The following is a 14,626-nucleotide window of genomic DNA, read 5'->3' on the forward strand; positions in this document are numbered from 1 at the left end:
GCAAAAATGGACCAACGCCCCCCCCCCCCCCCCCCCCCCCCCCTCCTTTGAATTTTTTTTCTTTTGCCAAGGAGTGTTTCATATATACGAGCCAAGGATCTCCTCTTCTCCGTGATTGAATAAAGGCCAAATTATCCAGAATACAATAACTTCACAACAAAAATCTTCCCCCTGCATAGATAGCAGAGAATGCAATTGAATCGATAAAACCAAGAATACTCTACAAATACCCGCAACAATGAGGATACACTATGCATCTAAAAGAAATGTAACCAAGCAGAGTAAGAGCTTGCCTTTTTAGAAATGTTAATCAAGACACCCTAGTCATACCAATGTTACTGTGTGAAGTACAGGTACAAGACACTTGGATGGATATGGACTGGTTTGAAAATAAACTCCTCACAACCATAAATTAATACAGAAAATATGAAAGCCACACGTCTAGAAGACATTATCACACTTTTGATACATCAAAATCCAGCAGCTTGATAGCCAGTTTCAGTACTACGTCACGGTTTATTGTGTGGTTCAACCACATTGTAAAAAAAGCCCAGCTCATCTCGACTTCCCAGACTCCTTATCCACCTTAGGGCTTTGCCTTTGTTTCTGCACGGCAGACAAACCGTGACATCAGGAAATGGAATACTTGAATGCATGCAAAGATTATCACATAAAACAGCTCCTCTATAAGATATCATTGAACTCTTAACCCATGAATTGGACACATGACAGTCATTGGGCAATTTTTCTCGTAGAGTATGATTTTAAAAGAAGGGATTGGAAAACTTTTGTGGTATTTTGGTAGCAATCTAGACACTGCTGACCTCCCAGAGGCTCCCAACATGGGCTGCCAAACCCTAACCCTAAATGGTAGCCCTAACATCATGACATGCATTAAAATTTGAAGCTGATGCATGTGACATGACACTTGCAACATCACTTGATTGGAGCCACACAAAATTTGATTTCATTCAAAATGAAAAGCATTTACAAACTGTCAGCATAGAATTGTGAGGCTGTTTGAATTAAAAAACACATTGTTTCAAAGAAATGCACCACTATCACACCATAAGGCCATGCAGCATCCAACGAGTCAAACAAAAACATAAATCAACAAAAAAGTCGTGAAGCATTCCTGAAAGTAACCGTCCTAGATTTTAGGAGTGTGATCCTTTGCATTCCAAGATAATCCCCATTTCCCAAAGCTTGTACTTTCCTAACATTTAGATGTCCTGGAGTCCACCAGACCCCTTTCATACTAGGAAATGTCTAGGCTGGTGACATCCTCCCCAGCTTCTTAAAAATTATCTGCAACTTAGTTTCAAGCCATATATCCAAGATATAATCATGTCCCATAAGGTTGATACTGACGGCTAAGGCTCATGGTTAATAATACCAAGTATACTCCCTATTTATGACCAAACAGTTATTTATAGTAGCAATAGCCACTACGTAAGTGAGATTTGGGTTATTATAGTTCAGAGTGAGTTATTCACTATGTGGTCTATGATGGACCAGGATTACCATCGAGAATGTGATTGGATTCGACGATTCATGGACTGTCATGCCGAAGGCCGAAGGCATTGGTGGTATACCAGTGCTGATTGGCATAGTTCATCGGATTGGAGCCTTAGCCTCCGGCACGGAAGTGATTCCAGATGGAATCTACGATTGGGTGGTGAGCTAGCCTCCACCCCTTCTATTTGGTACTACTCTGGTTGTTTGTGTTTAGGGAGATCCTCATGGATCTTTAGGAAATCTTGGGGGGATCTTACAGTCTCTCTTGCATATTATCAAATTTGTGAATGATCTCTTGTGACACACCTCACTTGTGGCAATGACACTAGCAATGATGGTGTGGGCGCGATGACATATGGCAAGTCATGGGCCTGGCCGCCAACAACTGTAAAACAAACTGACCAATAGCATTGGTGCATATATATACCTGGGTAGCCAAACTGTCATAATCATCTACTTTTCTCAAGCATTGGACTTCAGAGAGCGTTTGTAGGTGGAGTGCTAGCCCCGACTCTAAAGTACGTCACATGGCTGCAATTGATGTTTTCACTCAACCATATCCATTGTACCAGAGATTCACTTGTATTACTTCTTTCATGTACATAATACAGGCAATAGTTTAGGATTCGTGTGTGTTGTGCATGATTCTGCCGCACTCTTCTTTCTATCTCTGAAAACCCTAGCACATAGGCACAAGTGTTCTACAATTTGGTATCAAAGCCTAGTGAACCTAAAAAATATTTTTCTTTTCCAACACATAGGGTAGAGTCCCTAGACTCCAGGAATGACACAACTTCGGGTTTAGAAAAAGTCGTTATTTGGGTTCTTTCTGGTAGTTGTGGCATAGACACCCACCTATCCCACCCAACTTTTCTCATTGTCAAAGGCTTTCATCCTTCCCCATCATTCTTTATCCCTGGTTTCACATGACCTATTATGGATCCCGCAAATCTTGCAAATTTTTATACCTAGATGAATCCAGTAACATGCCCAAATTCACCTTTTAGGAACATGCATGTTATATACTCATGGTAGTCAACCCACAAGACTATATAACTATCAACTCCATTATGCATAGTATGGACTAGATACTAGGACATCAACACTAACGTCATCAGTGCCCAATAGTGGGTGTAGAACTCTGTATCAAGATATGTTCTCTCTCTCTCTCTCTCTCTCTCTCTCTTCTCTCTCTCTCTCTCTCTCTCTCTCTCTCTCTCTCACACACACACACACACACACACAAAAAAAAAAAAAATAAGAGCATATATTCACACAAAGCCCTTCGTACCGAGTTTCTGTCAAACCTCCAGAGATGCAGGGTAGACTCAGCCATAATGAAGCCTAGCACTAAGGGAAGTAGCAAATAGAAAGAATTAGTACAGCAAATAAGTAGTTGATAGGGCAAATGCACCTCTAAAGATAGAAAGAATAAGCACAATATCAACTAGCCGCAACTCGGACGAAAACTTCACAATGTGAAATCTGCATGTCCGTTAATACAGCTTAATTATATACCTGAAAGCTTGCAAATTTAATTCAGGTCTCAAAGCAAGCACAGAGGCCATGTCTAACCATCTCCATTGGATAGAGTCAACACCTCGAGCACTTAGCGTTTCAGATTTGGATTCTATCGAGGCTCATGCGCTTCAGCAAAGTCGTGACAATTTCGAGGGTGAAGTGTAGAAACTTCTTGGAGGACGATTTTTCACTCCTTTAGATGGAGGTAAAGATGTACTGGACGAGCTTCGCTCCTGATTGCACAGTCATCATTCCACACCTACACATAGTCAGCATGAGAGACATTGTTCGCATCCCCGACGATATCCTTCAGAACGTCCCTCTCTACCACGGATTCACCGAATAGTTCCCCGTTCTTTACCTTTGCCGACTCGTGCTACCAACTTGCCGAGTTCTTCCTCCATGCCTCATGAGGAATTAAGTCAGTTATTGAAACTTGTAAAGCCTCCCAAGTTCGGCAGGAGGTTGGACAAAGAAGTCGTCAACAACTAGACCTGTGGAATGGCTGCCACGTTGGCGGCAGTAAGTGGTTCCGATGTTTTTCAGCTCCATTTGGTGCGTACAAATTTGACAGTTGCCACCCTCTTGTGGTGGGATGATTGCTACAAGGCGGTCTTGAAGCAGGTTATTTCTATGGACTATTATCATGAACTAAAGCGGCACTAGAAGCGCTTCGCCCAAAAGTAAGGTGAGCAAGTAACCTATAACTATTTGGCCCTCCTAGCTCTATTTCACATGATGAAACCCATGTCCAAACACCAGACAAGTGGAAGAAGACATGGGGACATGGTCCATAAGGTTTGATTAAGAAAAAGCACCATTCTTGGTCAAAAAGCAAGAAAAAGCAAAAAGTCAAACAATGTTGACCGTGAGCCAAGGGCACCATTGGAAAGAGGAGACTGAGGCGGACCAAAAATCTAAAAGTCATTTTTTCAAAAAGCAGCTCCAGGGCCAAAAAGCAAGGCCCTAAAGCTAGAAAAGAAAAACAAGAACTTTTGACTAAAGTTATATTTTACTATTAAAAAGACCAAAAGCAAAAGCATCACTTTTTGGCAAAAAGCAAGGCTTCCCCAAGTATAAAAGAAGCATGAGCCTCTCTTGAGCATCAAGTTGAAGAAGAACCTCTTTCATTGCATTGCCATCTTCATTGAAGCGTGGAGATCATCTTCTCCATCATCATCTACTTGATCATGAACCAAATCATGGAATTTTTCATCACTACCCATTGATTCAAAGTGCCTCCATCAACCATTGTGCCACGTCATCACCTATCCGTATGATTGTACGGTTCCGTACAGCCACACGAAACTGTGCGGAACTATATAGACTGCAAATTTTAGAAACCCTAAAAATTGCTTTTTGGAGGTTTTTATCGCCCGAAAACCATTAAAACAAGTTTTATATCAGTTTTCTTGCCAAAAGAGTTTTTCCATGGTTTTCTTCATCGACAAGACTGTAGAAGCTGTGGAGATTACTCATGGAATGAGCAAGTGATTCTCGGACTCGGACTCGGACTCTCGGACTCGGACTCGGACTTGATCATTGGATTGGAACTAGAACTTGGACTTGATCAATGGATTGGAACTAGAGCTTAGACTTGATCATTGGATTGGACTAGCACTTGGATTACAACTAGAACTTGGATTTGGATTAGATCTGGTACTAGCCTGGTGAGAGATACTTGTGGGTCGTCCCCGTGGTGTGCTCGGCATTAGAGATCTCATGCCTAGACATAGACATCGACGTCAACTTGGATATCCTACATCGGCATATTTGTTTGCTTTTGTATTCATTATTGATCCTCGCCAACGTGCCCATGGATTGTTCCTGAATAAATTCCTGAAAGGAGGCAGGGCCTATTCCCCGCTCAATGTGGTGTATTGTGCAAGATCCCGATTCCCGATTCCCTATTCCCTTCTCTCTCTCTCCCCCCTCTCTCTATATATACCTCTTTATCTCTCAGAAACATGGTTGAGCCTGTCACGGCACACCCCACTAGGCTTACATAACCGACCACCTAGCACATCTCTCGAAGCTTCTGCACATGCTCCCAAGGACCGTCGATGGTAAAGGCAGGTTAAGCACTTTGTGGATGGTTTGAAACTGTCCTTGCATGCGGAGGTTCGTGCTGTGACGGGAGGCGGAAGCGTGAATTGGAATCGTATAAATGTGAACAAGATTTTGAGCACTTAACAATTGAGCATTACAACCACAAAGCTGAAAATGACAGTACACCACATAAAGGGGCCGATGATAGGCTGACCCCCCCCCTTTAGGTTATATTACCAAAAGAGTCTGCAAAGTACAAGATTATGGGTGCCTGGGGATTCACCACCAGCCTGCACCTGATTCTACCAAATACATCATGTATGAATACATCTCAAACAAGAGAATCTGTAGGTACATCCGCCCTACACTCAGGTACATCCGCCCTGCACAAGCCTCTTCACAGGTACATCCGCCCTGCACAAGAGTATCACAATCCTCACAGGTACTCCGCCCTGCTCAGGATGTAAATGGATCTTTAGGCCCTGTTTCCACGCGAGAAACTGATCCAGAAACCTGTGTTCTCCGCGAGCAAGTGTTCCCAATGCTTGCCCTAAACACCTGTTACACCAGGAATCCTTGAGACACATCCATGCTCACATATTCCATTGCTGTCCAGCCTGTTTTATGCAATAACCAGTCCAAAACAGCAACTTTCCATCGCGAGAAATCCACCTGTTAAGGGTCCTACAGTCCTGTGGAGGTCCCTAGAGCTGTCCTGTATTGTCCAAGTTGACTTTGGACACCTGTAACCAGCCCAAAACTCGCAATAACCAGAAAATACAGGTCTGAAATTTACCAACCAGCCCTTTAGAAGAGTGTGGGGATCATTATCCAAGCTTATGTGAGTCCGGGAAGCAAGCAACCAGCCCTGTAGCAACTCCCAAAGCTTCAACCAGCTCTCCAATGTGTTTAGTTATGAATAAAACAGCCCAAATGGCCTCTTGAAGGAGGCGCCTTTCTCCAGTGCCACCTATGGGGCTTGGTGGGTGCACAAACTGGCTGACATGTGTCCCCCATAAGGTGTCCAGGTAGGTGTCCAGCCCATAGTGCTCCATTTGTCCTGTTTGTATAAGTTTAGGTCCAACCAAATGGGAAATGGCCATAAGTTGTCCGGACTTCATTAATTTTGGTCCAACCAAATGCGAACGCATTATAAGTTGTCCGGCCACTTATTAATGAGTGTGGACCTGCAAACTAATAAACTTTAGTAGTAAATGAAATAAACTATAAATTAAATGTGGACGCACTTACCACCTGCAAAACCCATAAGCCCACAGTTTTAGGCCCAAACAGGTGTGCACACACGCGTCCACAAGGTGCCCGGGCGTCCCCGGTCCCTCGGGCTTCGCAAGCCAAAATAACAAGCATTGTCCAGGCAGCAAGACAATGTCACACAAAGTAAAATAAAGTTATGACATGCATCATTTATGCATTGTGCACATGTAAACTTGGAGAACCACCTATCATCATTCTTGTACTTGAAAATATTCCGCCTGCCATCATAACACACCATGTGTGCATGGCCGGAATCCACACGGGCACCGCCCGAAAGTCCACAAATGTCCTGCCATGTCCTTGGACTCATATGCATCCACTCATATGATCCATACACATGCCCAGGTATAATACATACATGCATCCGCATGTTTCTAGGCCTGACACGCATCCGCATGTCCCTAGAATATAGGGATTTGTGACATCCCCCCGGCTTCTAATCAGTTGACCGCAACTGAAAAGCCTCCAGATAGGCCTTCAAAAGATCTGGGTAATCCTCGAAGTAGGCCTCATCCATCCATTTCGCATCCAAAGCTGAATAATTCTTGAACTTCACAAGGTACCTACGAACAAGTTTGCCTCCCGCAAGCTTTCGTTCCTTGTGAAAAACAATCTGTTCAGGTTGAAGAATCTCTTCCAGCTCATCCACCTCGGGTGGGTCTTCCAAAACCGGCTCAAACGGTGTCGGTCCTACATAAGGCCTCAATAGGCTCACATGAAAAGCATTATGCATGTTCCAATGATCTGGGAGTACAAGCCGAAATGCAACATCATTGATCTTCTCCAAGATCTGAAAAGGTCCATAGTACCTGTTGGAAAGTTTAGGATACTTTCCCTCTTTTCCTGGCCTCTTCCGAAGGCGTGCCTTTTCAAATTTCAGCAAGACCCAATCACCTTGTTTGAATTGTACATCCCTTCTATGCTTATCAGCTGCCTTTTTATTCTTGGTTTGAGACCTCTCTATGGCTGTCCGTACCTGTGCAAATGCAGTATCCAAGTCTCTGACATACTCATCTGCTGCAAAAATCTCATCCTTTGTACGAAGGATGGGTGGTAGTACCACCTTGCCATAGATAATCTCAAAGGGCGCCTTGCCCGTAGAAGTATGTACCGTATTGTTGTAGGCAAACTCCACAAGTGGCAAATACTTCTCCCAATCCGATTTGCGGTCGGATACATAAGATTTCAGCAAGTCAAGGACGGCTGAATTTGCTATTTCACTTTGCCCATCTGTCTGTGGATGGTAAGCTGATGAGAAGTTCAGCTTTGTACCCATATTGTCAAACAATGCGCGCCAAAATAAACTTGTGGTTCTAGGATCTCTATCCCCCACAATAGATTTAGGCATGCCATGGTGTTTGAATATCTGTGCCAAAAACATCCTTTCCATATGATCTGGCTTTATTGTCTTGCGCACGGGAATGAAATGTGCCTGCTTGCTAAACCTGTCAATAATGGTCCAAATAGCATCATTTCCCTGTGGCGTCCTTGGCAAATCCATAATGAAATCCATAGCAATGCTTTCCCATGGTTCATTTGGTATAGGCAAAGGTTGAAGCAATCCCGGTGCTTTATGTCTGTCAAATTTGACCTTTTGACATACCATACATTCACGTACATATGCTTCAATATCCTTGCGAATATGTGGCCAAAAGAAATACCTCTCCAAAGCTTGTGCTGTGGCCAAAATGCCTCTATGACCTGCATATGGAGGAGCATGGCACTCATCCATAACCTTATGGCGAAGGTTCTTTACCACACACATACGATTTTGCATCATGAGATATCCATCTCTTATGACATAAGATGGGACAGCAATACCCTCTTGCAAATCAGCCCATACATGTGCAAAATCCTCATCCAGATGATAAGTATTACGCATATCCGATAAGTCCTCATGGTATGCAACTGTAATAGCATGAACCTGTGGTCGTCTAGATAAGGCATCCGCCACCACATTCTTTTTCCCTGGAGTGTGCAAAATCTGAAAATGAAACATTGAGAGGAAATTTGCCCATCTCATATGCTTCTCTGAGAGCTTACTTTGAGTCAAAAAGTATCTCAAACTTTGATGATCAGTTTTGACCATAAAATCAGCCCCTAAAAGATAGTGTTTCCAAATAGTAAGGGCATGAATTACAGCCAACAACTCCTCATAAACCTGTAAGTGAAGCTCTGCATGTTGCAAGCGTCTGCTCTCATAGGCAATGGCATGTCCTTCTTGGTTCAAAACAGCCCCTATGCAGTCCCCACTTGCATCACATTCCACGACAAAAGGTTTGTGCAAATCCGGAATAATGAGTACCGGTCCCGAGATGATTGCACTCTTCAACTTTTGAAAGGCATCTCTCTCTTCTTGTGTCCATTTAAAGATTGCTTTCTTCTTCGTTAAGTCATGTAAGGGAGCGGCAATGAAAGCAAAATGCTTGACGAACCTCCTGTAGTAAGCACATAAACCAAGGAAGCTCCTCACTTCATGGACTGATTTCAGCTCTGGCCATTCTTGCATGGTTTGTATCTTTGCGGGATCCATGCGCACACCATCCTTTGATACAATGTGACCAAGATAGTGAATTTCTGGGAGGAAGAATTCACTCTTTTTTGCATTTATGTAGAGCTGATTTTCCTTGAGCTCTTTAAACACAATAGCCAGGTGCTCACGATGTTGGGCTTCATTCTTTGAGAATACAATAATGTCATCAAAGAATATACCTGTGAACTTTCTATGCTTTCTGAACACCTTGTCCATCATCCTGTTGAAGGTAGCGGGTGCATTTGTAAGGCCAAAAGGCACCACCAAAAACTCATAAAGACCAAAAGCTGTTCTAAATGCAGTCTTGTGAACATCTTGAGGTGCCACTCTCACTTGATGATACCCACTCTTGAGGTCTATTCGGCTGAAACATGCCGAACCTTCAAGCTTGTCCAAGATGTCATCAATGCGCGGAATCGGAAATCGATTCTTGATGGTTATCTTATTGAGGGCACGGTAATCAACACACATCCTGTAAGTACCATCCTTCTTTTGCACAAGAAGTACCGGCGAGCAATATGGCGAGGAACTAGGCCGAATCAAACCCTTTTCCAAAAGTTCATTCACCTGTGCCATAATCTCTTCTTGTTGACTAGCACTCACCCTGTATGGTGGCCTATTAGGTGGAGAGCTACCGGGAATTAGATCTATGCAATGATCTTCCGGCCTCTCTGGTGGCAACCTTGCTGGCAAAGCATTTGCAAAACAATCTTTGAACTCATTCAAAAAGTTAAGCTTGTCTTGATCTAATGTACTAACATCAACACTAGAATGTTCAATGGTATCACGTACAAAAACCAAGTAAGAACAAGCTGATTTCTTTATTGCCTTATTAATTTGTACATGGCTTACAAGAGGTATGGTACCTCCAGTAGTACCAGCATCTATAGAGTGCTCACGGCCTCTATGTACAAAGCTGATTTTCTTCTCTTTGTAAGCCTTAACAGGCTCTAAACGGTGATGCCAGGGCATCCCCAACAAAACATCACAACCTGTAAGAGGAGCCACTAGAAAGCTCTCATAGTCGAGGTAGTCCTGTATATGTACACGGAGCTTACCAATGACCGGAGTTACATCAACATGTTTGTCCTCAAAGGTGGCATCTGCATTCATTTGCATTCCCATGTCTTCCACATTGAGACCTATGGCGGCAGCCATCTGTACGGATATAAAGTTATCTGTGGAAGCATCATCAAAAAGAAACAAAGCGGGCTGATCCTTCAATTTGCCCCAAGCCTTGCATATGACTCTACTCTTGGGCTCATGCCCTGTATTACCCTGCACATCGGGTACAACATTCACAAGAGGCTTTTGCACATTAGGCTCAGCATTCTTAGGATTCTGTGGGCATTTAGGATATATATGATCTTTACTGCCACACTTAAAGCATTTTCCAGCCTTCCTGTACTCTTCCAATTGCTGTTTTGAGAGCCCAAAATTGTGGCGTTTACCCCCCGGCTTCTTTTCGGAGTCATCCTTTGCATCTCGGCCATCTTTGGGAGCATTCTTAGGTGGCTGTCCACCCTTTTTCTGGTCATAACCAGCCCTGAATTTGCTCTTGTTTTGACCTGCAAATGGCTTATTTGTGGGTGCTTTTATGTGCAAGTTCTCCGCAATCATGGCTGAGTGTATAAGCTCTTGTATGGTCTTATTTGGGTACACTCCCAAGCTTTGTTGAATGATGTGATGGAGCCCCGATTCAAACTTTCTCTTCTTCTCGTCCTCTCCAATCTTCATGAAGGGAGTAACCTTGAGGAGGACTTTCCAAAACTTTGCTATGTATGAAGCAACGGACTCTCCCTCATCTTGGGACAGCCAATCCCACTCCTTGCGTACATCCTTTGCAAAGTTTGGTGGTAAGAATTGATCATAAAACTGAATTTTGAAAGAAGACCAAGTTGGGGCAGCACTTCCATCAAGTATTTTTGCAAGCCACCAATCACTTGCCGTATCCTTGAGATGCATTCCCACATGCCTGAGCATAGACTTTTCCGAAAAGTCTTCATTGCAAAAAGCTATCTCAAACTGTCTAATGAAAGCAAGTGCTTTGGTAGAGTCCATCCGTCCCTGAAAGTTTTCAAACTTTACATCCTTGTCACCGGACTTGAACTCTCGAGGCTTCTTCCTTCTATATGCATCCCTATGTACATCCTGTTCATCTGCATGATGATGATGCCGCGATAAAGATTCACGATCCCTCTTCATTCTCTCTTGAGTCACACTCTCCAAATGAGTGGAAAGCTCAACACGAGAACGGACATGTCTTCTTGGAGCAAAGCGGGAATGAGTAGAGGATCCCTCATCCTTACTCTTCTCTTGACCTGCATCAAGCCTAGCACCAGGGACTCTTGTCCTTTCAGCATTTGGCACTTGCTGTGCTCTTTCTGCTTGTTGTGCATCATGTGCATCACCATGGGCAGCCATGAGGGGTGGCTTCTTGAAAGCCAAACTACCATCTGCTTCAGTGTATACATCACCCTTAACCATTAGGTATGCAAGTGCAAGCTCTCGGGGTTTCTCAACATCCATTTCCTTTGCAATTGCTTCAAAAGTGACTTCATGGACCGAAGCCTTTGCCTTCGCAGCCAACACCCTTTGTACATCCGGGTCATTTTTCAATGACCTAAGCTCTTCGGTTTCAGCCCTATAGCGTCGCACTTGACGCCTCAAAGATTCCAAATCAGAATGCATAGTGTCATGAGTACCTGCATCTCCATAGACATCATTGCCTGCAGCATCTCTTGCATCCCTTGTACCATGAAGTTCACGGTCCTGTGTGTTCTCCACACTGTCAGAAATGTGGCTGTCCATGACACTCAAATCAGGTCACCACTTATGATTCCAAGCCTCAAACCGTTTTCCAATGAGGGGAAAAACTGAGCTCTGATACCAATGTGACGGGAGGCGGAAGCGTGAATTGGAATCGTATAAATGTGAACAAGATTTTGAGCACTTAACAATTGAGCATTACAACCACAAAGCTGAAAATGACAGTACACCACATAAAGGGGCCGATGATAGGCTGACCCCCCCCCTTTAGGTTATATTACCAAAAGAGTCTGCAAAGTACAAGATTATGGGTGCCTGGGGATTCACCACCAGCCTGCACCTGATTCTACCAAATACATCATGTATGAATACATCTCAAACAAGAGAATCTGTAGGTACATCCGCCCTACACACAGGTACATCCGCCCTGCACAAGCCTCTTCACAGGTACATCCGCCCTGCACAAGAGTATCACAATCCTCACAGGTACTCCGCCCTGCTCAGGATGTAAATGGATCTTTAGGCCCTGTTTCCACGCGAGAAACTGATCCAGAAACCTGTGTTCTCCGCGAGCAAGTGTTCCCAATGCTTGCCCTAAACACCTGTTACACCAGGAATCCTTGAGACACATCCATGCTCACATATTCCATTGCTGTCCAGCCTGTTTTATGCAATAACCAGTCCAAAACAGCAACTTTCCATCGCGAGAAATCCACCTGTTAAGGGTCCTACAGCCCTGTGGAGGTCCCTAGAGCTGTCCTGTATTGTCCAAGTTGACTTTGGACACCTGTAACCAGCCCAAAACTCGCAATAACCAGAAAATACAGGTCTGAAATTTACCAACCAGCCCTTTAGAAGAGTGTGGGGATCATTATCCAAGCTTATGTGAGTCCGGGAAGCAAGCAACCAGCCCTGTAGCAACTCCCAAAGCTTCAACCAGCTCTCCAATGTGTTTAGTTATGAATAAAACAGCCCAAATGGCCTCTTGAAGGAGGCGCCTTTCTCCAGTGCCACCTATGGGGCTTGGTGGGTGCACAAACTGGCTGACATGTGTCCCCCATAAGGTGTCCAGGTAGGTGTCCAGCCCATAGTGCTCCATTTGTCCTGTTTGTATAAGTTTAGGTCCAACCAAATGGGAAATGGCCATAAGTTGTCCGAACTTCATTAATTTTGGTCCAACCAAATGCGAACGCATTATAAGTTGTCCGGCCACTTATTAATGAGTGTGGACCTGCAAACTAATAAACTTTAGTAGTAAATGAAATAAACTATAAATTAAATGTGGACGCACTTACCACCTGCAAAACCCATAAGCCCACAGTTTTAGGCCCAAACAGGTGTGCACACACGCGTCCACAAGGTGCCCGGGCGTCCCCGGTCCCTCGGGCTTCGCAAGCCAAAATAACAAGCATTGTCCAGGCAGCAAGACAATGTCACACAAAGTAAAATAAAGTTATGACATGCATCATTTATGCATTGTGCACATGTAAACTTGGAGAACCACCTATCATCATTCTTGTACTTGAAAATATTCCGCCTGCCATCATAACACACCATGTGTGCATGGCCAGAATCCACACGGACACCGCCCGAAAGTCCACAAATGTCCTGCCATGTCCTTGGACTCATATGCATCCACTCATATGATCCATACACATGCCCAGGTATAATACATACATGCATCCGCATGTTTCTAGGCCTGACACGCATCCGCATGTCCCTAGAATATAGGGATTTGTGACACGTGCACATCAGCCATATGATCTTTCAAACGCAGTTCGTCTTTCTACTACCCTCCACGTGCGAGAGAGTTCGAAGTCTAGAACTCTACAAAATACCCAACAGCGAAAGAGCAAGGAGAATCCTCAAGATGGAGTTGTTTAAGCCATGGATAGCAATAGTACTAGTGGAGGGAGAGTCGCAACGGATATAACTCTCTCATGAGGAGTTCCAAACAAAGCAACCAGCCGATCGATGTTTCAAGTGTGACTCCACCAAGCACATCGCGAAGAATTGTGCAAGAACCTTGGAGAGGCAATCCGAGGCAGTGGCTTTTTCAAAACCAGAGGAGCAGTCTAAGGAGGAAGCTTCTTCAGAACCGGCGGATGGAAATGCATGTGTGTGTGTCTCAGCTTTTTTCATTTCTCAGATTGAGCACACGCTAGGGGTGCTTCATTGCATTAGGCCACACTCACAAACAAAGAAGTATTCAGCTAGGTCTCTGAGGGAGAATCTTCACAGTTGTCATCTGCACTAGGTGGAAAATCTTTGGACTAATTGACAATTGCTTCAATTTTGGGGATAGTTCAAGAGGAGTCTTCTTGTCACATGCGTGGAAACTCAGTGTCTTCTTTCAACCTTAAGCAATTGAATAGGAACCTTGATACAAATCACCAACAAACATCGAGCGAAAAGAGAGAGTTACTATCTATTGGGAATCAAGGTCTTGCCTATGTGTGAACCCAGTCTTATGGGTGTAACTGTGTGTTTATGTGTGAACCACCTCTTGGAGGGGTTTGAATAATATCTAGATATTTATGTGTTTGACATAGGCAATGACTTCATTGAGGCAACCTCTGTAACCTATAAAGTTGAAATAATAAAGCAAACAATCACATCTTTCAACCGTGTACTCCACTCTCACTCTAAGAGCTTTGTTCTCTTTATTCTCTCTCTATCCTTTTGAACACGCACTCCTATGTCATGAAGATCTTTCAACCTCCATAGCTGAACACTGTACGTGCAGCTCTACCATGAAAATTAACATGGTATCACATGTATCATTTATATGGTAGTGATATGTGGATGTAGGCTAATAATGGACCTGGGCACTTTTTCCCTCTTCAGGAGGTTTTTTCCCCCGAGCGTACGTGTGCATCTTATGTGTGTAAGTCACCTTATCATGTCACTTCACTTATACTTCACTCATTCTCATCAATCTACTTTGAGAGTTGTACTTCC

General features: G+C 43.8%; 1 long non-coding RNA gene across 1 annotated transcript in view; it reads right to left on the bottom strand.

Moving 5' to 3' along the window:
• Positions 1-383: 383 nt before the first annotated feature.
• LOC147635946 (uncharacterized) overlaps positions 384-14,626 on the bottom strand; it is a 28,636-nt gene continuing 14,393 nt past the window's right edge. The window contains exon 2 of the long non-coding RNA XR_015266466.1: positions 384-606. This is a non-coding gene — a long non-coding RNA (uncharacterized LOC147635946). The remainder of the gene's footprint in view (positions 607-14,626) is intronic.

The sequence above is a fragment of the Cibotium barometz genome, chromosome 8 (assembly GCF_041138505.1).
Source record: "Cibotium barometz isolate CiBa-2024 chromosome 8, ASM4113850v1, whole genome shotgun sequence".
Classification (NCBI taxonomy): Eukaryota; Viridiplantae; Streptophyta; class Polypodiopsida; order Cyatheales; family Cibotiaceae; genus Cibotium; species Cibotium barometz.